General features: G+C 37.3%; 1 protein-coding gene and 1 long non-coding RNA gene across 3 annotated transcripts in view; one reads left to right on the top strand and one right to left on the bottom strand.

Moving 5' to 3' along the window:
* Window positions 1-11,835: 11,835 nt before the first annotated feature.
* The window catches only part of PRR16 (proline rich 16), a 124,374-nt gene continuing 110,900 nt past the window's right edge, over window positions 11,836-25,309 (bottom strand). The window contains exon 3 of the mRNA XM_015887442.3: window positions 11,836-14,574. The gene's annotated coding sequence lies outside the window, so the exon portion shown is untranslated. The remainder of the gene's footprint in view (window positions 14,575-25,309) is intronic.
* Window positions 14,435-25,309, top strand: part of LOC112540226 (uncharacterized) — a 36,217-nt gene continuing 25,342 nt past the window's right edge. Inside the window, exons 1-2 of one of the 2 annotated variants that reach the window (XR_015793729.1) lie at window positions 14,435-14,617; window positions 18,292-18,411. This is a non-coding gene — a long non-coding RNA (uncharacterized LOC112540226). Of the gene's footprint in view, window positions 14,618-18,291; window positions 18,412-22,132; window positions 22,276-25,309 lie in introns of those variants that run through there. The other variant, XR_003084283.2, reaches the window with a different exon arrangement.

The raw sequence follows: 25,309 nt of genomic DNA, 5'->3' as shown, positions 1-25,309 counted from the left end.
GTTTTAATTTAGGTAATAATTTAGTATTGTGTTCTGTATTTTGTATGTTAATTTTTGTCAGCCACCTTGAGTACTCAGATGGCGTAGAAAGGCAGAATAAGAAAAGTTAGTTCATTTGCTCATCTCCCCATTCTTTTTATGATGTAGGTGAGAGGATCTTGTCTGTCATTTTGACCCAAAATTAAGTAAATGTTAACCCATTGAATTTATTTTAGGGATAAGTAAATCACTTGAAATATGCAAATACTCTAAGATTACTTCTTATCCAGTAACTCTTTTTTCCACCTATCTTTGCTTCTTGAAAAAAATAGTGTTTATTAAAATAAATACAGTAATTGAACATGGGAAGATTGACATTTATGTCAGTTATAAAGGCTGCAGACTAGAAAGAGGTCAGCTCATTTGTTCCATTCAACAGGTGAATTTAGTGTATCCAACAAACTGAGAAATATCTCAAAGATATATAACTGGGGAAAATAAAATGCTACATACATTAATTCTGAATGTATTTTCACATAAAATCTCACTGCGTGATTTACTAACTATAAGCAGTGGTTCTCAAAAGAAAATTAGAAGTTCAAATGATTGGAGATGTATATCTTTGTTCTAATTTAGTAGCAGTTTTGTTTAATTTAGGGGAAATTTTAGCATTTTTATATAAACCATTACCGCTTGCTATTCATATGTCCTTTTTGAAAATGAAAATGAAACTACTTGCATTGAATTAATCATCTGTTGAATAAAAGAATTGGATCTAAATTGTGTACTACATAGATTGCATGACACATACAAACAAGAAGAATAAAAAGTTGTTCATCCAAACTTCCCATTTCTAGGCCATATGAATCAGCAGGGTTACAATTCAACACAAGGGAAATATAGCAATATTGTCTCATTCTATGAGATACATTTACTCAAGATACATTTACTCAAGTGGTTCATATAGTGGCTCAAAAAAACAAACAAAAAAACCCCCCATGATAATCATATAAATCTATTAGAAATATATATGTACTTGAATAATATTTATATTAGATAAGTATATATAGTACTGAAATTGTTTATTGTTATAATGATATATTAACACTTTTTTTTTCTTTTTTCACTTTTTTCTTAAACCACTTTTATATATTTTTTCTTCTTTTTGTAATCAAAAATTTAAAAGAAATAAAGAAATAAAAAGTGGTTTTCTTATAAGTAGGTTCAGTGTAGAGCTGAACCTATAATCCTAGGTAATTAGAGTGCATGGTCATTTCTTTTGTAAATATTTTGACATTTCAGAAAGAAGAGTGAAATTCCCATTTCACATTTCTACTAGGTAGCAAAGCACAGGAAAGGGCTGAAATACCCAGTGCAGCATCTGTGGAACCCTCATTCCCACAAACAACTTCCTTAGCATCTTCCAGGTATTCTGCTACTCCTGAAACCAATTTTAGTTTGAGGTTTTATCTTATTTTACTTTACTTGAAATCTCAGGTGAGTCATATATCTCTGAGTCTGTAAGTCTGCAGTCTGTGGAATGTGTATTGAAATAGAAAATTACCTGTTCAAATGTTTGTTCTAATTTTGGAACTGAGAACCGTATCTTTTCCTTCTGGTTAGGTTTTTGAGCAAGTTACTTTTATCTTTTTATATTTCTGTCTTGTGGGAAATGGATGTCTGTATTAAGGCTGGAATATTTTGAATGGAACATGGCAACCATTTGGTGACATTGCCCACAAGGCACTCTCAAGACTCCAGAAGAGCCAATTGGTTCAAAGGGTGTGGGACCCTTGGACAGGAAAAAGAGTAGAGATTCCAAAAAGAATCTGGAACAAGGTACTAGTAAAGTTATAATCAAAGTTATGAATGTATATTTATTTACAGTATGTCTGCAAAATGTGGCTTTTACCATAGATCTCCTTGTTACACCTCATAGAACAAGACGCTGCCTCTCAGGTTCCTGATGGGATGGGGTGTCTTTACCTGAAGCAGCAAGAGGAGAAAAAGAACCAAAGGCAGGTGAATAAGTGCTGATCTCTGTGATCCCTCACCAGCATTATCATTACTCCACTGTCGCCAGTGATTTATTCTTTTCTATCTCATGCTGGGAAAGAAATAGTCAGTAGCCACATGCCCAAAGGGAAAGAATGTCCTCCTGTCTTGGGCAACTGCCTGCTTATTGCTTCTAATAGGACAGGGAATAATTTCTCTTTTTCTGCTTTCTTTGACTTGACTGCCTCTCATAGGCATCTGCAGGAACTTTGATGGGAAGTGGCTATGGGTGAGAGAAAGCTGTAGTGTAGGATACTGTAATTTGTTTACACAGTAGGCCTGTGCAAAATAACATAGATTAGTTTTGACAAAGACATCACTAGGGTGGCAGTGTGATTCTCTATGTCAAAGCAAATCAGCAATGTGATTTGCCTTAAAGAAGCAATTTGTATCACCTCAAAGTGCTTTGGAGCAGCACTGAAGGAGAAGCTCTCCTCCTCTGCTCCTCCTGTGTTGATCAAAGTCCTTCCAGCATTGGGTCATGCTGAGGAATTCTTGGTTACTTCTTTTTCTTACAACTAGATTAACAATATTTCATTGATGATTGGTTTGACAAATAAAAAAGTATTCCTAGTAAGTTTTTGAACATAATACATTGAAACCTGGTTTTAATGGACTAATTTGGGGAAGGGAAGGCTCGTTATTCACATATCTCCATTAAATGTGAAAATATGTCATTGTGGTGATTTGCATCATTTGCATAATGGCATAATTATGCAAATGAAGCAAATAGCATTGAAATCTGGCAGGGTGTGATGATGTTCTTCCTTAAATGATTCAAATTATGTAATTACATAATGACACAAATGGATGTAAGTTGACAGAAATGATGTCATCTCGAAAATGATGCAACTACATAATTTGCATCATTTGCTTAATGGTTTCACTATATAAATGACATACATCAGCATGAAAATCTGGTCCATTGCATGTGGAGTCCAAGACAGTAAGGTCTATTAAATCAAGGTGTCACTGCATATTTAAAAATCATGCAGATATATTTCAAAAAAGGGTGGCATTCCTCTTCTCTTTCACTGGAGGGAATATCTATTCTATGGGGTGCCAGCTACATTATAACAATTTACCGTAAAAATGTGTGTGTATGTATGTGTTTCATTAAAGTAATTGTTTTTATTCATTTCCATAGCTATGGAACTTCAGTTGGTAATTTAGTAATATAATTATCAGTTCTTTAAACTGACTGATAATGCAATTCTAGGATCTCATTATTTTGACCATAGATCTGTTATTTAGAAGATATGCTGTTGACCCTCTCTTTTATCTCACTTATGAATTCCTACTGTTCAACCCTGTCATTTCACTTCTAGAAAGCTTAATGCAATGTCAACTTAATTTCCATCTCCATTGGACTTTATTCCAAACAGCCCGTTTGAGCTGAGACTGTCAGAAGCAGATACTGTGCATGTCTGATATCAAACTAAGAGTGGAAAGATACTCTGCTGGCCAAAGTATGTGTGGCACATGGTCTAAATTGTGGGTCCCAAGAACTCTCTGGGTAGCATTCCTACACTATATCCTTTGTGACTCTGAAAGCAGTTACCCTTTCAGGTTGCTGCACACTCCTTCATTAGAATCGTCTTGCCTGGATTGTTTCTAATACTTCCATCTCTTCTGCAGCATTTCTTCACAGTAGACTGGCTGTGACTACAGAATTTCAGGGAGTGGTCTTTTGAATCCTGCCTGGAGATGTTTTGGACAAAACATGGAAACATGGCTGTACCACTGAAAATAAATTTGAGAGAGTAAGCAAGCAGTGGAGAACTCCATAGCTTCTAGATGTCTAGGAATCATCCTTCTGCTGGCTTTAAAAAAAAAAAGAAACACACACACAGAAGTGTAAGTCTCAGCAGACTTATTCTGTACATTTTCTTAGTAAATTAAGGTAATTGTCAATCATGTGGACAAAACAAAATCCAATTCATGTGAGAATACAAATTTGATCAGTATTTCCCAGTAGATAATCCAAATTGTTTTTCTACCTTTCATTATCTACCTTAGCACCTTATTTTGATCTGAAGAATATATTACTGTGGTGTTTTCTCACTATTGCCCTAACATTGAGAAGTTCCCCCCCCTTCAGGAAATAGATAATTGTGTAGCTGTTGGGGTGTACGAATCACAAGATCCAATCTAAATTTGCAATTTAATTGCAAAACTCTATTTGGTAAAAATGTACATGTGTGTGTCCATTAAATCTTCCAACTTACTTGAAGGCACTCAATTTGAAGGGGTGATTTATTGAATCATTTTTGAATCAGAGTTTTGGATAATAATTTACAGTGCCCACCATCTATGATAGTCCAATATTTCTATAGGAATGCCAGATTGGAGAAAACAATACTACCAAGTAATCCAAGATAAAATCTCTATTGAGACTACAAATCAGTCCACCAGTTGCTGAACCTGAATCAATCTTCTTTACCAATTGTTCCAGGAAGACATTGCTAAGGGAGAACTTTATTCAATGACTTTGATTTGTATTCCCCTAACACAGAACCATGCAAATCCTTTTGGGGTTAAAGGGCCTCCTTGAAATCTGTTCTGGTTGCTTACACTATAGGGCTGCCATGATGAGCACAACCATTCATTAGAAGGAAAAATTATGATCTTGCTGCCCTTCATCTCCTCTAGTCTCAAGGATCCTGGCTTACTAGCTAAGATTGCCTGCCTGCCTGCCTACCTGCCTTTCCTCCCTCCCTCCCTCCCTCCCTGGTGGGTACATTTCATGATTGTGTGTGTGTGTGTATAAAAGGATTTAGAGCTGACTCTGGAAATAGGGAAGGAATGAACAATCTATTAAGGTGTGGTGGGGAGTGGCTTTCAGAAAAGATGATACAGTCCTGAGAAAGAGGGAAAGTGAGAAATAGGGGGAGAAGATTCTGGGGAAAAAAATAATGTCAGGTGGACAGAAAGCCCTCATTAAATTAATAAAACAGTTCACTAGTATCATGTTGTTTAGCTTTAAACAACTTTAAACTCATTAAAATAGTCCTTTAAACCTGGTGATAACTTGATAACAGTACAGGATGGCAAAACTGGGACCATTTAAAAATACTTCTAAAATTTGGGAGGTTATTTTTTTTTAAAAAGTCCTGACTTTCTCAAAGCTGTTGTCCTGTCAATTTTTCACCAGTTTTACTTCTGTGTTCCTATTTAGATTTAGGATCTAAATCTTCAGTATCTGCAGGTGCCTCAAAGTATAAAGGAAAATCTGTTTTGTCCGTAAGTAGTAGTTATCGTGTATATTAATTTATAACAGGAAATTATCAGTAGTTTTAATCAACGATACCATCACAGTGAACAATCAAAACCCACCTGATGCAGACATCCCTAGCTCTTAAATCTGATTTTTCTTATCTGGAATGTGTATGGAATTCCAGTCTATCAGAGAGGCCAAACTATTTTCACTGTGATCTATAGTGCTGTAAACTAAGCCAAGACTACCTTGCTTGTATTTGTGGGCCTGACTCAGGATGCAACTGGCCAGAAATGGGTACATATTGTAAAATGGTGGATCACAACACTTAAGATGATGATAATGATGAGTGGGAGGAGGGGGTGTGCATCCATACCAAATAAATGCCCCTCTGACCTCTGTGTATTTACATAAACAATAAAAGTAAGTTTTTAAGTCAAAGCGTGATCATTTCCCCACAGTACTTCAGTATGTTGGGTATAAACCAATTCTAAAGGGCATTTATTACATGACTGGTCATGTAGAGAATTATAGGACTGTGAATTCCCTATTTCAAGAAGCTGGAACACATGATTAAAAGCTGTCCAGGAAGCAGGTCAAGACCTGGGTTTCAGGGCAAAAGTCCTTTCGTAAACCCCCAAGGATAAATTTTTCTAAAAATAAAATGGTAGTGTCCGACTGAGATCAGTAATGGCAGGCTGGTCTGATAGATATTTCAAAATTTTCCAAAGAAAACTATGTAAAAAAAGTTCATTTTATTGTTGATAAATATTATCAATCTATGTACATTACAGAGGTCCTCCCAGTGATATAAACATGGCCCCCTTCAAAATGCTTACTTTCTAGGCTGTGTTAATTCAGAGACTGCAAAATATAAATCAAATCCTTTACGGCAATGTTTCTCAACCTTGGCAAATTTACAATGGGTGGAATTCAGCTCCCAGAATTCTGGGAGTTGAAGTCCACACATCTTAAAGTTCCCAAGATTGAGAAACACTGCTTTAGGGTGATGTCAAGCCACTTACATAACCAGAAATAAAAACCAATTACTTACCCACCAGGGGCTCTTTGCAGAAACCTAGAGCGGGAAGCTGTTCACCATTTCACAGTTCGCCTGTTAAGTATTACATGATATTGTCTCTGTTTCCCTCTGTTCTTCATCACTTCACCAGAACTGCAACACCACTTACGTCAACTAAACAAGACTGGCCTGAAGAAACCATTTTCTTCATCAAAACTCCAACAGATTTTGTTGCAATTTATCAGCAGCAGTCGATCCTTCCATGGAGGCTGTACCTTGGCAGGCCCTGAAAAACACGACTTTGAGTTGCTCCAGCTGCTGGAGAGCTCCAATGATGTAAGGTTGGTAGAATCTTTAAGTTTCTATTTAATTGCCATCTTCAAAACCTTAGGTCTATGTTTTTCAAAAGCACATAGGACTTTAAAAAGTCAATGTGACTTTCCAGACTTACCAGGGAATGTAACCAATGCCCCTTTTACTAAATGACAAACAATTCTTCTTGCAGAATATGCTCTGCAAATGCCTACAGTAGTTACTCTGTAACAAAGCTTGCCTTGCAGGACCTGCTTTGCACATCTCTGCAATCATTGTGAGGATGTGTCTGTAATTAAACCTTTGCACACTTTGCAAAGTTTAAAGTTTTGGTTTTCTTTAGCTTTTTTTGCCTTCAGAAAGGCTCAAAATAGGGTGTGCTAACTATGTTCATTTTTTCATTGCTTGCTGGAGGGTTGGGTGTTTGTGTATGTGTGTTAGTGTATATTTTCAATTAAGCTTGGCAAAAATGCATGTCTTTAACCTTCAGAAAATACTAAAAAGCTGTTTATAGCTTAAACCCCCTTTTTTCACATTTAAGGTTGTGATTAAAAAAACAAAAACAAAAGCACTATTAGAGCTTTATATCAAAAGCAGTAAGGTTTGCTTCGAAACATAGGTTTTTCAAGACAGTCAAGCCTGAGGATTACCAGAGGTCAATGCAATCAAGTGGTGGGTCATGCTAATCATTAACTTTAGGACTTGCAAGCAAACTTTCCTGATGGGATTAGGTAACACATATCTGGTAGTGTTTGTAACCTGGTGACATTTGCACCACGGGTTTTGATTTATTTTGATGATGCCACTGATTAAAGCTACTGGTAAACGCTCACTATAAGTTAGTATATACTATAACTATTGGTAGCAAGTAATGAATATAATTTTGAATATTTGTCTTTAATTTATAATTTAAAGTGCAGACTCTTAGGCAGAGGATTGCTGCCCCAACTCTCAGGGAAATTTGATGTAGTCCAGTGAAGAATGTTTTGCAAGTTTGGGGCTGCTCTCAGCTTCAGCACCTGCTGAGACACACTGTGACTTGTCCACGAGAACCTCTTCTACATTATTAAAAGCTACATTGACAATCAGCTTTTTCAGAAGCACAAAAATCAATCATGATCCAAATGTTTCAAACAGGACATTTCAATATCTTGTTATTTATTTATTTACTTGATTTATATAGCCACCCATCTCACTTTTATGTGACTCTAGGCGGCTTATAATAAAACAAATAAAAACACAAAACACATAATAGAAAACAAAAATAAAAACCCATAGCAGCCAGGCATGATCTAACCTATCATCCATACAACAAGGAGATGGGCTTTAACCCCTGCCCAGGGACCCAGGCTTGAACACAACGCCAGGTTTTCAAGGCCTTATGAAAGATCAAGAGGGACGGGGCCAATCTAATCTCAGGGGAGATGATGTTCCAAAGGGCAGATGCCATGGCAGAAAAGGCTGTCCTTCTGGGCCCTGCCAGCCAACACTCCCTAATTGACGGTACCCAGAGCATCCCTTCCTGCCAGATCGGATGGGACAGGTAGAAACAACTACGTAGTATGTATGTATTTATATAGTAATAATGCACTTAGGTTTTATGAACCAATTATTTTGATTATTAATGTGCTTCCCGTCTATTTTCTCTTTATTGTCTGGATCCTGTGTGGCATTAATATATAGGTTTAGCGTATACAGGTTGAAATACTATCAATACCACAATTAAAGGTTAATATCTACATAAGCCCTCTAGATTAAAAGCCATCAGTCATTATTTATGACAATACCTAAAAATGCATTTAAAGGAGTGTTTTACTGATACTAATCTGATTTTCAGTGAAAACAGTTTTAACTTGGGTTCAGAGGCATTTCCACTATCATGAATTCTAGGTCTGGTGAAACACAAACTGACATAGAATTTCGAAAAATTCTTTGCAGGAATCACTGTGGTTGGCCCTGTTTTCACTGATCTTTCTTCAAAAATGTACCTTCCTCAGTGGTAGATAAAGAATATAGATAGAATATAGTTTTTCAGTAAAGAATATCACTCTATGCTTGAAGACTATGAGCTGAATTCATAAGCCACCTGCAGATTAACTGCTCTTTCTTTTTGTGGGTGGGATGAAGAAGACAGGAATCTGTTGATTCTTTCTCTACCTGCAAATTTTTATGTCACCTGCCTCCCCATCTGTTCTGGTGTATTGGGTAGTTTCCAGAACACTGGATGAGATTGTGTTAATGGCTCCAAAGGGAATCAGCGAAAATTGCTTTTCCTCTTTCCTACTGGACAGAATATTGTGAGTGGAATTCATTTTTAGAAACTCTGCTGCTGAACACAGAAGCTCATTTTGTTGCTGTTTTCATGCAAACAATATTAACATATATGTTTGACCCATAACTTAGTTTTATTACTAATACAAGGATGAACAGCATGTAGCGTTAAATTGTTGTTGTTGTTGTTGTTGTTGTTGCAACTTGCGCTATTGAGCTGAGTAACTCTGGAGAGTTGCATGTAGTTCATATCTGAAGTTAACAGAACACAAAGTTGTCATCTGTTTAGAATTCTCCGGAGCTGGAACAAATAGCTTGTTAGAACTAATACAATAACCATCAATCTGAATTTGCATGAAATGGTTTTGTTTTTTTTTTAGTTACAATGGCAATGAGTGCACCATTGGAAGACTTGAAAGACCAAATAGGGGACAGATTGTATGGAGAAATGGGTTACTGCAACATACTCTACATGGGGTTGCCCTTGAAGAGCATTAGAAGCTTCACCTGGTGCAAAATGTGGAAGTGCAGGCAATTATGGGTGCTGATTGTTCAGGACATGTGACATCTCTGCTCCGTAAGCTGCATTGCATACCAGTATGCTTCCGGGTACAATTCAATGTGCTGGTTTAAGCCCTTTAAAGCCCTTCATGGCTTAGGGCTGGGTTACTTAGAGGACCATCTCTCCCCAGTGGTGTTGACCATCCTGTACATCTGGCAGGACAGGCATGCTCCTGGTCCCATTTGCAAGAGAGTGCCATCTGTCGGGACCCAGGAGGAGAGCTTTTTGTGCCATGGTTCCCACCCTCTGGAACATCATCCCCGCAGAAATTAGACTTGTCCCAACCCTGTTGGCTTTCGCAAGGCACTAAAAACTTGACTTTGCCATTGAGCCTGGAGCCCTGATAACATGGATGAGCCTGTGGCTTGAGTGGTTGAGTCTTCTCAGCTGCACTTTTTATGTTATTTTTGTTGTTTTTAACTCCAGTTGTTTTTATTGTTTTTTATTCTGTTTTAATGGTGAGCTGCCCAGTGTCATGGATATGAGATGGGCAGCCTATAAATTTATTAAATAAATAAATAAGGTTGCTAAGAGTCAACAATGACTTGATAGTACATAATCAATTGTTTTGATGAAATTAGTATTAGTTTATACAACATGCTATTTTGGAAATTGTGCTTTGACTCTATTTTCTCCATCTTTTTAGAAAGCATTGCAAGGTATGCCTCTTTAGCAGGGTTTTTTTAATGGCTTTTATTACAGATTTGTTTTACTTTTAATATGTTTTGATATTTTATTACTATTAGTTACCTTGAGACTGCTTATCAGATGGAAAGGCAGCAAATATCCAATAAAGAGTATGATGTGTCTTTTTGCTTCAGTTATTACCTTGGTAAAAGAAATACCAGTGTTGCTTCTTCTAACATAATTACCAGCACACCGTAAACAAAAAAGCAGCATACAGAAAAAATAAGATTCACACTTTTAAGAAAATCTGACCATTTAAATTGCTTGAGACTAGCACTGGACATAAATTTGCCCTTTAAAAAAAATATATATATATATATACACACACACACACACATACACACACACTATGTGAAAGAAGCTTCATTTTTCCTAAAGGCAAGAGTTTCTCCTATATTTCTTTCGGTGGTGTTTTTATTTATCATTGCAAAATGGGTGAGAACATTGTGTACTTTGTTCTACAGCTTATCTTTTCACTGCTTCACAGCCTTTTTAGCTGCCCATCCTTCTTCATTTAACCTCGATTTCTTCCCTTGACTTTTTACTGAGTGATGGGAAAATGGGATGCTAAATTGCTGAAGAGATGATTGCACAATCAGATAAAACTCTCATAATCCCCAACCACTCCATAATGGAGGTAAGTGCAAAATTCCCGTACTGCCACCCACAAAAATACAAACAGAACTTTCTATTCCTATGAAATGCATCTCAAAACCAGTATCTTTTGTATCAGAATTAAATGAGTGTTAGTGGTCAAAAAGTACAGCAGAAATTTCTGAAACAACTTCAGATATAACAGCCAATAATTCGTTATAATTTGTTTAGGAAGCAACAGAGTGTTTCCAGCTAAAAATGTACAGGTAGGATTGAAGTTTTATTTATTCGGTGATCCATATTCCCTATGCCAAGTTGGCCATGCAAAGACCTGTTTATCTTGTAAACACCACTCATGTAATTTATTATCACTCTGCTAAGAAAGAGGCTTAAGAAGCTAGGATAACTTTGAAGTAATTAGGAGTCTCTTGCACATTACTAGCCTTGTGTAACCGTAAGAAGCTGTAGAAGCTGTGAACTGATGTTTGGACTCATTGTTAGTCTAGAATAAATTTAAATAACAAGGGGAGGGCAGACTAGCTTAAGTAGGTATTGGTGATTGTCTTGTTTTGGATGGAGTTGGATTCAATTAGCAACATCATTAGAATTCTGCAGTAATGGAAAAATGGCATGTGCTATTACAGAGTTTTTGTGAAGCTGCATTAGTGAATGAATTTATTTGGGTGCTTTCTCTTGTATAAAAATCAGTCCTGCAAGTGGAAAGCCTTCATACTGAAAAGATTATTAAAAACTTTATGATATGTTTCTCCAACAAGCAGAAACTTACATACTTTGGGCATGTGATTCAAGCAGATGAAGGACTACAATTTGGCAAGATCGAAGGAAGCTGAAGAAACAGAATGCAATGGGTAAGATGGATGGGCAGGATCAAGGTGATCTTCGAATGTCCTTGGAACTGCTGCAAATTGCCCACATAGTCACCAGGGGTCAGGCTCAGCAGATGGCACTGTTCAATGAAGACTATTTCTACTTTATGCCCAGTACATTCCACTGTTAATTTAAAAATGTTTGGTATCCAAAGATACTTTGAATGCCATTTATTCTCTGTGGGTGTCACTCTGTGTTTGTGTGTGTAGAATTATATACAAAATAGAGAACTCTGGAAAAAGGAAAATATATATTTTATTCAAAACAATTCTGGCATCAAAGGAATCTATGAACTAATAACAAAATACTGCACTGAATGAGTACAGCAACTCTTCCTGTTTGCAAATTATATTTAACAATCTTACCCAATTTCTCATTCTCTGATTCCCCAAATTGTATCTCATTCAACAATCACATGTTATAAGAACTGTAAGTTACAGCATGGAAATAAATCCCTGCTAAGCAAGAATGACATGGTATCATGTGTCATGTTTAAGTATCAGACCACACTGAAAGTTTTTTTATTTTTTAAAACTAAAACCAGATATACAACATAGAATTGCATTGCCACACAAGAGTTTTACATTCTGTTTTTGCAGTAAGTGGACTTTTGTTAGAATTTAAGGATTCTCAGATATCATGCTTTTGGGTTTTTGTTTTTTTTTAAAGAATACTGTGATGAAAATAAATATTCAAAGCTTAAAATACAGTATCTGAAGAAACAGAGAGAATCACTTTTTTGTATCCCAATTTAACTTTTAAGGAAATTGACTTAAGAACTGATATTAGAATTTTCTGGGTCAAATGAAAGGGACGCATTGATCAGAATAACTTGACTTTCACATGTCTCTCTTCCCGTGAAGAAAAATGGCAATTGTAAAGGTGCCTGAAATCCATTGTAAGATTTACAAGATTTGAAGTTAAAAAAAAAAAAATCATTCAATGCAATGCAATGATTTAATTCTCTTCATGAAAATAATATGCAAATCAGGGACCAAATCCAGCCCTTTATTTATAAGCAAAAAGTGTAGGTATGATACTGCATACTGGTCCTGTACCAATCAATTTTGGGATTATGAGATCTTCTTGGGAAGGAGAAAGAGCGGGGACAGATCAGCCTACACTGGAAAGGGAGCAATTTATATGACCCAAGAAACTTCAAAGCTGAAGAGACCCTTTTTACATTTCCCTTGACATCACATGCATGCCCCAAAGGGGTGGAGTTTGGAGCACCTTGCTGCTTTGGTCATTTTGACAAAAGCAGGAAGTTTCTGCGGATGCCCATCAATATATCCATTATCTTCCAGCTCCATCCAAAATGCCACACAATCCTACAAACTGGACCACCTGCACACAGAGGCTATCCTAGCTAACTAAAGCCCTGATTGGGAAACACTGGAGGAATGATCTTATGAATATCTCCCATTACAGCTCTGCAGTATAACATAACTCACCCTGGAGCAGAGGCCTAATATATGTGTATTATTTTTGGAGATGAATACTAGCACTCACTGCATTATATACTACCCTCAGATCGTTTTGACCATGCAGAGATCAGGTACTGGATCATGTCTTGTGTTATGTACATGTAGCTTCACTATAAACTATAGTCAACATAATTAATCGTATCGAAGACTCCCCAACGAACTATGCTAACTAATTACTTCCTTGGAATAGTAAAAATAACCTATGTATTGAAAGTAAAGATTAAAATACAGACTTTCTTACTTTCCATATGTATTTACCAGTAGAAATATACTTTATAATTCTGCAAACAACATTTTATATTAAAGCTTTCAGTCTGCAAATCATTCTGATTTTAGCATGGCAAAAATCTATGTTTTGGTTCTTGTCTTTACATTTCCCTTTTTTGGTGAAAGAGAGAATAGTGGTTGAGTAATGAACTTCAGCAAAAATAAGTAAATGCAAATGATACAAACACATTTATTTAGAAAAATAAACTGAAAATGCCTATTTATCTGACACATTTTCCATGAAGAACAGATCTTTAGCTATAAAAATGTCGTGTGTCAAATATGTAATACAAATATGCTTTTTTCCCCTTCTTTATAGTAATTGGGAGGTTACTGTTGGTATTCATTAGGAACATACCAGTTGTCTCGGTCAATTTCTTTGTTTTTACACCGATACAAAAATGTATTAAAATTAGGTTGATTCTAAAATCCATGTTAGCTTGTTGATGCTTTCTTGTTATCATTATTGTTATCTCAGTTCTAAGGAGCAACTTTTTTTTTTTTAAAAGATTCCAGCTGCAAAGTGATGGAGGGACATTATGTTTTCTTCCCTTTTGCAGACAAATTGAATTTCTTTTGCTCTGAAACTCTCAACATACATCTTGTCGGCTAAAATTTCATGTGGCCATCTGTGCAAATGATGGCTTACATCATTCCCCTGAATGAAAATGACAGTGCAAATATTAGAAGTGCATTGCGATGCATGCTGTAACAGTTGAATTGTTTCAGCAAAGGACAGGAAACAACCTTTTTCCAAGCATTTTAGCATCAACTGTCTCTCTTCTATGGCTTTGAATTTGCACAGGAGACAATAATAGCCTTCTCTTCCACCCAAAATACATTGGCATTGCCTGATCCATTTAAGTGCTTCCAACTTTGTTTTGCTACATCTGTTTAACACATTTGGCCGGATCACAGGAATGCTGTTCAGCGACTGTTGTTTCTGCATTGGGTCAGAAAAGTAACTGACTTTTGTTTCTTCTGTCAGAGTGCATGGTGCTTAAGGCTGTGGCTTTTGTCAGGACTCAGCTCATAGCTGTTGAATGAGGCCAGTGGATTAATGCAGATGGCACTAGTCATCAGTTGTGCTCAGGCTCCAGGGTGTTCATGCTCTAAGGAGAGTCCCTGTTGTTAGAATTTCGTATTGCCTGAAAGAGGTTGCACTGTCAAATCTGTCATGGGAGAACTGGTTATCGTGTCGTCAAATATTAAGATACCTTCCAGCCTGAAGGAGCTGCAACAGAGAAAAGAAAGAACAAGTTACCAAGTAAATATAGGTATGTAAAAGAATAGTATATGATCAATTACACTTCTTTTCCTTTAGAAAACTGCTTCTCATGTTGCTCAGAAAGAATGCAAAAACTGCTTGGAATCCTTTGAACCATTTATGTGGCAGCTCTCGATGCATGCAATAGCAGCTTTATTCTTTAGGTTAGTAGCATGGGCCCAAGAGAATGAGTAGATATCTTGAACTGAGTAACGGAAGATCATATTTGCTTCCCATTCCAGATTCTTGAATCACAGAGACCCTAAGGACATGCCTTTATATTTTGGGTATAAATTGAACAGTTATTATTAATTTCTCAGGAGAAAAAAAAGTAATAAAATGCAAAATTTAATTTCAAATAAATTAGAAGCTTAATGCTAACTCAGAACCTTGGCTTCATTAGTAAATAATACAGTACAGGTAGTCCTCATTTAGTCACCACAATTGGGACTGGCAACTCAGTCATTAAATGAAGCGATCGCTAAGTGAAACCATGACTGCTTGTGATTTTACTTCAGCTTTCCTTTGCTTTACAGACCTGTAAAGGTTGTAAAGTTACTTTTTCATCACCGTCGTAACTGCCAATGGTGGCTAAACGAGGCAGTCACTAAACAAGGACTACCTGTATCTCCATTAAAGTCCAAAGTCACACCAGTTTATTGCAGGCAAAAATCTAAGAATATTTTAGGTTTTTACAATGCAGTCTTACATGTCATTACTCAAAAGCAAATCCCACTGACTCTCAGAACAGATGTTAAGTGCTTGTTCTTCTGTTCCATACTCTCATGAATTTCTCTACAACACTTAGGATAATAGGAGAGAGTTTCTTATTAATGCTTGTTTATTTTTTAAGAAAAGGTACGTCTCTATGAGCAATTAAACTGTTGCGAATTGATTATCTGTGACATATAGTTTCCTTAGTTTATTGGAAATGGCCAATTGTGGACCAGCAACTTGTGTGAAGATAAAAATTTAAAAGTTCTTCCTGAAACATTTTTAGGGTTTTTGTAGGATACGTACCACTGCTGAAAACTAGAGCGATATAACACTAAGTAGTTAATACTTAATAGTTACTGTTCAATGGCAATGATAAACTACTAAGCATCATCTGAATGCACCCAGGAATAATTACCTGAGAATGTTTCACATGATCTCCAGGCACTGAAAATATCCCTTACATTTAAAATAATTCTTAAGTCTGTATCAATCAATCAATCAATCAATCAATCAATCAGTTTTATTGATTAGTCTTGCAACCATATCAACCAGGAGGAGAAACATCAGCAAAAGCAAAACAAATATCTAATATACAAATCCATAATAGATTAAAATATATAATAGTAAAATGAGGTAGTACCGAGTTTAATACTAATATAAAATAGCTATGTATCACTAATATCATAAGCCAGATTCATGTGAGACCATCCCCCCTACATGATACTCCAATCTGTTCTATATATCGGGCTCTCAACTGAGCTGCCTTGTCCACAAACCTGGCAGTCCTACTCACAATAAAGATATTTGTGCCCGAGAGAAAATAGGATAATCTGTATTTGGAGTCCCAATGGACTGTTCTTTTCAACAGAGGAGACAGATGATTAAGCCTAAGTGAGTCATAAAGTTTGCAGTCAAACAAAACATGGCCAATGTCTTCTATAGCTGGGTCCCCACAGAGGCATAGCCTCTCATCGTAAGGCACACGATGGAAACGACCGTATTTGACCATGGAGTCCAGTAATTTGAATCTAGCTCTAGTGTAGGCCCTTCTCAGGTTTTGATTTAGACTCATCGATAGATATTTTTCGGAATTAAAGGTAATTTTGTTCTTCGCCAACCATTTTAATGACCCATTTTTGGCCAATTCCTCCATGTCCAATTGGGCACTGATATCCAGGGCTCGCTGTTTAAAAATATCCTTTGCCTGTGAAAAATTTGTAAGTACCTGTTGTGTAGAAAGCCTGTATTGTGAAATAACTTTAGTAAAGTGTTTTAACCAAGATATGGAGAGGTCCATACTTGCTTGTTCCATCAGATTTGGGAAGCCTGTCATAATCCATTAACTGGACTCTCTGCCAATAAGAAAAGACCTTTATTACTGACTGGCTCTGTATAGAATGGGTACCTGTTTCCGCTCTGATTGCGGGGGCTGACGTATTCTTATCTACTCCCAATATGTTCCTTAAAAAACGTGTCTGGACGTGATCAAGAGCGGCCGGTTTTGCAAGGCCCCACACTTCCACTCCATAAGTCAGCATTGGGACTATTTTTGCTCTGAAAACTTTCAGTATAGGGGTCAGCGTGCCAGGATATTTATAATTATACAGTTTTAATAAACTTTTGGCACGGACCTCAACCCTCCCTGGTGTCCTTTGGAAGTGGTGTTCCCAGGCTCTAGTATCAGTAAAAACTACTCCCAGATAGGTAAAAGAATTCACCTGTTCTATTGGCTCCCCCTTTATCTGCCAATTGTATTTCACTCTCTTTTTACTAAAAACCATCACTTTTGATTTGAATTTATTTATAGTTAGTTAGAAACACAGTAATTATTTAGCTTTTTCAAGAGTTGTCTCAGACCTATTTGAGAGTGTGCCATTAAAACCATATCATCTGCATATAAAAGCACATTTACAAAAGTACCATGGATTTTTAGCATGTGTGTGTCTGAGGTATTCTTAAGTCTGTATAAAGGAAGAATGGCTTCAGGACAGCAGAAAAGTCAATCCTAATTTTAAACTAAACCCAATTCCTAACTCTAATAGAATTCTATTATATTGTTTAATATAACTATTTCAAAAATATTAAATAATATATCTTACTACTAAGATGTATTATTTAATTAAAAAAATACTTTCCTTTTAATATGTTTGTATGATCATGCTTATCATCACATGTTGCAAGAAAGAGTATGATTTACTGAGACAGTACAGTCTACAATTCAGCTGAATCTTTAGAAACAATTATGATCACTGATACTCAATGGAAGATTACCAGTCTAAAATTCAAGCAAGAAGAAGAAAAATAATGCTTCCAATGTTCTCTAAGGAACATAAGGCTAAATCTCTCTTTCCCTTTCTCTCTCTTTTTCTATCTCACACACATGTGTGAGCGCGCACACACACTCCACATATACACACTACACAACATACAATGTGAATACAATGCATTTTTAAAAAAATTCAACAAGACAGGACCAATAAGCTAGGGCCACCATACCTGAGCAGCAGAAATCCAGAAAACCACTAAATGGCAGTAAAATGATTCAGATGCTACAGACACTAACTCCAGATTTTTACAGTCCAGATCAGCAAAAATCTTATATCTCACTTGGGTGCTGTCTCTAGGAATCTCCTTGAACTTTTTTCCTGATCCAGCACAGCTATTCCTATTCATGATTTTGATTCAGTTACACTGGGAATTTATTTCTAACACAAGAGTTGTCAGGGCTCAAGCCTTTCCAGAGGTCAAATTTCTCTGATCTTTGCTACTTTGCTTCCTGATTAAGTGGGTCAGCACAACTTAAAATCCTTCAAAACACACATGCCCCATTTGTGTATATACAGTAGCAGCCCATCAGGACTGCAAACCTGAGTAACCTAACAACCTAACCCAACAAGTGAGTAACCTAACAACACAACATCCAAGGTTTCAGCTTAGAATGTTACATATTGTACATGCTTTTTCTAGACTGAAGCTGGCAAGACATGGTCACTGAATGTCAACAGAAATGTATACCTGACCATCGTGTATCATGCTGGAACCTAACCTACGTGGTAACACCATTTATAGTGCGCTAAATCTAAACAGGTAAAGGTGGTACATGCACATCTGGCACATTATAATGCCTCACTATTGAGAACAATGCATGCTTCAACTTACTGGGGTGGATTCATAATATTTCATATGTTTGATTCTAATACTTGCCATATAGTATTTTCAGCTTACATTTCCCTTCATTCTGCCTTCTAAAAGCCACTGTGATGCTGCATTCTGCAGGATAGTTCAAATTCTTATTTAGCCAAGCTACAGTATTTGTATCAAAAACCTTTGATTGCCCATTTTGTGGGGCAAAACTTTTGCCAATCTCTTCCAATTTTAGAAAGCTTTAAGGGTAAAAATGGGCATCTTAAACTCTGTTGCATGTCTTAAGCCTTCCTTTAAAGTGCTGCCCATTCCAGCAATATCATGACATCAGTGACCATTCCTGCTTTGGTCCACAGAGTCTCCCAAAAAGCAAGTGAAAAAAAGTGCAGCTCTGGCTGTAAGTCATCTTATTCAACTTACTTCTGTCTACTTAGAATCTCCTAATGATCCAAGAATACAATTCGTAAATGCAAGATGGATGGATAAAACAAGTGAAACATTTCAGTATCAGACAACTTTGATACTTCCTATCAGTTTTAAATAGCTGCTGAAAGTTCTAACTCCCTGGCAAGGATTTTTTAAAGTGTGTTCTTTACAGCTCATTGAATATCATCAATAATGAATATTTGGTAATTAGATCTTAGTTAAAGAATTTGTTGATGCACGGAGCACAAAACAAATCCATAGCACTTCTCCAAAGCTATTTTGGTTGTTCTTCTCTACCGAAGATGTAACATAGCAATATTTATTTTAAATAGAGCAGGGTCTTTGAGTTTCCTTCCAAGACAGATTTTTAGAATATAGATATCTATTCATACTTTTTTAATTACTGTTTTTATCTAGTTGTTAAACTGAATAATACAGAATAAATACAGTATCCGATAATTGTAAAATCATTATGCACTGCACTCTTAAATGGATAGATTTAGAGTTCAATGTAAGAAGGATTTTAAATAATTCACTGTTATATTGTAAGTATCTTGAAGTAAGTTTCAAAAGCCCATTGAATCAACCTCCATGGAACACAATTTCTGTTATTTTGCCTGTAAAGCAACTGAACAGATTAAAACATTACACATGTAGGAGCATCAACAGTTCAGAATGTCTATAACGTGCTTTAATTTCTGATGGTTTCTTTCCATAGTGGAAAAAAATCAAATAATACCTGTCCTTTTCATGAAAGCTGTATTTTTTGTTTTGCATGTGCTTTTAAGCAAATAGAGAGAAAAATGAGAAAAGAACTGCATAATTAAAAGGAGCAAAGAGAAAATAGGTCAGAACAACACATGCATCCGCATAATAAAAAAGGCCTACAACGATGCAATAAAAGTGAAGAGAAGACAAACTTCATACACATATTTTGAGGGAAAAAAGTGTGTTAGATGAGTGCTTGGCGGCCAGTGGTTCAAATGTTGAACCAGTGGACCTCACCAGTGTCATGGGATTCGGAGGTGGCAGAATTTGGACGCTCAACTCCCAATGCAGTGCTTAAATGGGAGTGGGAGAGAAAGGGGGGATGAAAGCAGTGGGGGCGCTCGGATGAGTCCTTCTTACCACGCTCCGTAATGTGTGGGAACAGTTAGAAACCACCCAGAGGAAGGTGCAACAGCAAGCTGAAGAGATGACTGCTTTTAAAGATCAGCAGGAAGGTGCCCAGGGGAGAGGAGATTTAGCAGAAGAGTGAACTACAAGCATGGCTATTCAGTTTGCAAAATTAAAACATCATAAGCAGGCAAAAAGAGGGCGCATGCACAAGCCTCGCAAAGTTAGAGTTCTCATTTCATCCTGGGAGTGGAATCCAGAAACCTGGAATGGAGATGTGGAGATTCTGATGATGAAGATTTAGGCTGGACAGAAGTGGATGAAGGAGATAAGAGTACTCGGATGGCTAAGGCATGACCTTTGGTCACCAGCAAAACCAAGGGCCTGCCTGGCAACCCACACGCTGCTCGGGCAACCCATATTGTCAGGGATTACACTCAGCAGGAGCTGGCTGACATGTCCAAGACTAATAGGCAGAAGCTGGGGAGAGGCTGAACCAGTGGTTAGTAAGACTGTGGGACCAAGGAGCTAGCAGCCTTTATTTAACTGAAGAGGAATTAGTTAAATTGGGGGCATTATCTAAAGACACCTTGATTAATCAATATCTGAGATTGCCTAACGCTGCTGCAATCTTTATTTGATTGGAGTGTGCTGGCTATACAAGCCAGATACTCTGCTGCTATGGATTGGGAAGAACAGATGCCTTCATGGCATACCATTGAAGAGGCAGTAGATCAATTGAGAAGAATGGCTATGCAGGCAGGGATTTACCAGCAGGGGTTTGTAGGACCTGATACTCAACTTCTTACAGCTGGGTTGAGGGCACATTTAATGAAAGGGGCTCCAGCCTACATGTGTGGTCCTTTGCTGGCATTGCTGGGCCCAGCACAGGGAGCCAACCATAGGAGACGTTGTAGGGCTGATAGTATAACTGGGAGATGTACAGAGAGAAAATGCCCTCAAGCCCCATACTTGGGGAACCAAGGAGGGATAAAAAATTGGGAAAAAGCAGTTCGTTAGTAAAATGTGGAAACAGAAATGTGCCACTAATAAGAAAGGAAATTTACAGGTGAGGGGAGCTACCTTGACAGCCCCACCTGATGAACAATTATATCCCTCCTTACCTAGCAAAGGAATCAGGGGATGGGAGGTGCCCCAGCCTCTGGATTAGAGGAGAGGTAAGGCTCCAGTGGAGACCAACTGTGATGGAACATGTCTATGAAGGGGGAGGTGATGTGATGGACTACAGTAATGCAGCAGGTTCTCAGGAAGGAGGGAGCACACTCCAGGAAGTGGGGTGAGACACGAGACAACACAATCTGGAGCTGAATCATGGGAAGAGAAAGAGAATTAGGACAGCCACTCCCTAGAATCTCCCAGGGTATATCCACTAGGTTAGAGTAATACAGATTTAGTCTGGCAAGATTCTGTCTATATGGTGTAAGCAATAAAAGAACTGAACTGGAAACTGAAATAAAAAGAACTAAATTGAAAAACATGAGCATGCTGAATTAGTCAGAGTTACTCAGGATATTGAGGATTTGACCACTTATGACTGATGGGATGTTTTCTCAGGGTGGAGCCCAACTATGACCAATATTTCAAATTATGCATGGCACCCAGTAGTTATTTTCCTACTATTTTTATTTTACTTACACTAATGTGCATTCTGTGTATTAAAGTTAAATGATTGTATACAAATGTACTTATTACTTGGAGACTTGGAATTCATGAAAAACAAAAATATGAAGGGAAATTAAAATATGTCAGGGGTGGAGTAGAGTGACATTGTGGAATACCATTGCATTTTGAGGAGTGTAGTGACATCTTTTGATTTCTCCTTCATATTAAGAAGATTCTAGAAGTTAATTCTGAGTCATAATAATGTTTAACTTGTTTTTCATACTTGCTTGGTAAATAAAGGGAAGGGAGGAATCTTCACACAGTTGTAGGAGGACCTCCAGATTATTTAAATTGGCACTGGCTTATCTGTACAATTCCCAGGCTCTTGGTTTACTTTCCAGGGTTCTGTCAATTTACATGATGAACAGGTGTACCATCTAGCCAAGGTCAGGTCCTGTAATCTCAATACCATGGAAACAAGATCATGAGGTTGTAGTACTAGGTTTGATAAGACCCTCTGAGCTGGGAGCTTTGGCACAGACCTAGCGCTGGGTGCTGTGTGGCTTGGCTGTTTTGGGGTCTCCGCTGTTATTCCACTGGGGGTCCCAACAGCTGAACAGAGATTTGTTGTCATCTTGCTTGGTATGTTATGCTTTTGTGTTTCTGTTTAAATCTGTCTGCTAGAGTTAACAAAAATGCTTGAAAACTCCTTACTTACTGGTGCGTTTATTGTCTCTGGATCCTCAAAGAACCAATTGTCTGGCACTTGGCCATTGCTTTATACTTGCAGGGACTTATGCTAGCATATGCTCATTTCAGAGGAATTCAGGTTTTATTAAGTTTTTAACAGCCCTGCTTGACTTGCTGCGCCAGAGATAGTGACTTGATCAGATCTTTTGGCAGTAGATACATGTATGTTCAGAATTAAATCTCACTAGCTGGGTTCACCCATTTAGCTAAATAAAGTCTGGGAAACAGATATCACCACTAAGCAATAACCCTATCACAATGGCTGGATTCACACAATATGCTAATAAAAAATACTAAACAAATCCAGCCATTAGATGAAAAATATGGCTTTATAAATAAGATATTTATTTATGTATTACATTTATATGTAAGAGGAAAAACTGAGTGGATTTTGAATAGAAAGCCTAAGCTGCCCTAGATCAAAATGAGCCACTGCCCCACATGAAGTCCTGAATTCTGACAATGAATCTAAAGCCTATTTTTATAGGTACAATTAAAGCAACATTCTGTGTTACAGAAACATTAAGCCAAATGCTTTAAACTGCAGCTGAACAGAAAAGAAAAAAGCATGCTTAATTTTTCCCCTTCTATATTAATCTATCCAGGACAAACTGCCAGTAAGACAAATATTCACCAGAACCCAATAAATGTTGTTTACCTCAAAGCTCAACATTTTTCTCTTGGGCCCTGATTTTTGTCAACCATCTACCCCACCTCTGAGTTTCTCTTCTAAGATGCTATGCTTCATCCACAACATAGTATCTTAGGAGAGTAAATGAAGCACTGAGCAAGGTGGGGCTTTCTCCCCATATCTATCTATCTATCTATCTATCTATCTATCTATCTATCTATCTATCTATCTATCTATCTATCTATCTATGAAAACAGTGCATGCCCCAAAAAATGTCTTTTAGAAAAGGAGATTGTTTAGGGTCAGTTTCCATTTGATCCCAATTCAGTGCTTCACCTACTCTCCAGTTTGCAGGAGAGTCTGTCTCACTGCTCCTTTGGTATTGGGTTTTCCTCACTAACCCAGCTGGTATTTCTTTTAGCTGTCTTCTGGACCTATTTTTTTTTCTTCCCTTTTTCCTTCACAAGATCAGGTACTTCCCTTTTCCATGCTTTGCCTCTACCATTTTTCCCATTAGTCTTTCTGGTTCTCTCTTTTTTAGAGTCTTTTAATTTGCTCTTGCCCCTCCCTTCACTTACTTCTCTAATGTTCTCTTTCTCTAACTCTGTTCTGAGTTCCTGTTCCTCAATTAATCTTTCATCTATGTCACCCTAAGCAATCCAGCTCTCCAATTTGTTTCCTTCACCCTGCATTCCGCTCTACCCAGCAACATTATTCATGCTTCCCAATGAAGAGAGAGGGGTTCATAAACATATCTCAATTGCTTCCCTAGGCCACCAAGTGACCCAAATAATATCCATTAATTTGGAAAAGCAGGAGGAAGAAGGCTAGACTTGAAATGCTGATTCACAGTTATAGAAGTCTATAACTTCTATTTTGTAGAAGTTTATATTGCAATGGGCTGTATTTGCATTGTCATTCTTATTTGCACTTAAAAATCTGATCTAATGAATCATGTCTGAGAGTCTTCTATCACATCTAGCCAAGAGTTAAATAAAGGTTAAAGGTCCAGAAACCTATGATTTACTTCCAAGCCTGGAAGTGAACCTTGAGAACTTGATTGCTTCCCCTTACTCCCAATGCTATTGGATGAAAGCTGTTGCTTGGGAAACAAGCACAAGTGCTCAGTCCTCTACTTAACTCCACTTGAAACCTTATGAAAAAGGGCTCTGTTTCCCTCATCTTTATTTTCTTACATTTGAAAGCCAAAGGGATAACAAGGAAACTGATATTCAGGAACCTTCACACATTTCCCTTGTCTCTGTTATGTTGAAAGGCTTTAGGCAGACATCCTGTCTCCTTAAGTGTCAGACCATAAAGATATGGGAAGAAGTGACCTCAATCTGCATTCTAGGAAACAATAAAATTCAGAAGATCAGAGGGGGGTGCCCCAAACTCTGACTAGTAACCAATAGGTCATCAGGAAGATAAGTTTCCCCCAATAATAAGGAGGATCCAAAACTTATGCCAATTTCAGCCAATCATTTGTTAATTTCTGTACCTCTTTCTAAGAAACATGTTTAAAATCATCTTCTTTGGGTGTGACCGGGTTCTTCTCTGTCTTAAGGGGAGACCCCAGCTGACTCTATTGGCAAGCCTTCAATAAAACTTTAAAATCTCAGCTGGTATTTTTGTGTCTGATCTTCTGCCGGACTGAATCCAAATTGAGGAGAGTCAAAACTCTCAAATTTAGCTAACACGCTAACCACTGACCAAGTCATCGATCATTTGTTCCAGTCTCAGAATCAAATGGTACGCTAGATGGACCAGTTAGCCCCAAAAATAAACCAGCTAGCCCAGCAGATGGGACAGAATCTAAAACAAAAGCCGGTCCCACTCCAATACCTTTCAGCCATTGTTAGAGCAGCTGCAGCAGCCACAGCCCTTTAATACTTAGTCCTTGTCTTCTTGATAGACAAATATGATAGAAATTCCAGAAAATGTACTTCCTCCATCACAAATGTGAATTATACATCTCTCTGAGGCCAGATGGTTTCCTTAAAAGCTGAAAGTATCTGCTAATATACATTTGCTAAGGTAAGATAGCAATAGTCTTATCATCCATGAAACAGTCTAGTTTCCTTTAAGTGATCTAAATTGATGATAGTCAATATATCTAATGGCAATTAACTCCACTTTGTTCCTAATCTCCTCACATACAGCATCAATGGATGAGCAAAATAGTAATACTGAAAGAAAGAAAAAACTTTGTGATTTCCCAACTAATACATCCATTCATGTGTGTGTAGCATTTTCCACCCCTTGTAAACCGTTTTTTAATATCAGAAAAATCCA

This window comes from Python bivittatus, unplaced genomic scaffold (assembly GCF_059951505.1).
Source record: "Python bivittatus isolate LINGU-HERP-01145 unplaced genomic scaffold, Pbiv_v1 ctg000850_np1212, whole genome shotgun sequence".
Taxonomy (NCBI): domain Eukaryota; kingdom Metazoa; phylum Chordata; class Lepidosauria; order Squamata; family Pythonidae; genus Python; species Python bivittatus.
Note: the sequence above shows the minus strand (reverse complement) of the source record. Positions and strands in the feature narration are given on the sequence as shown.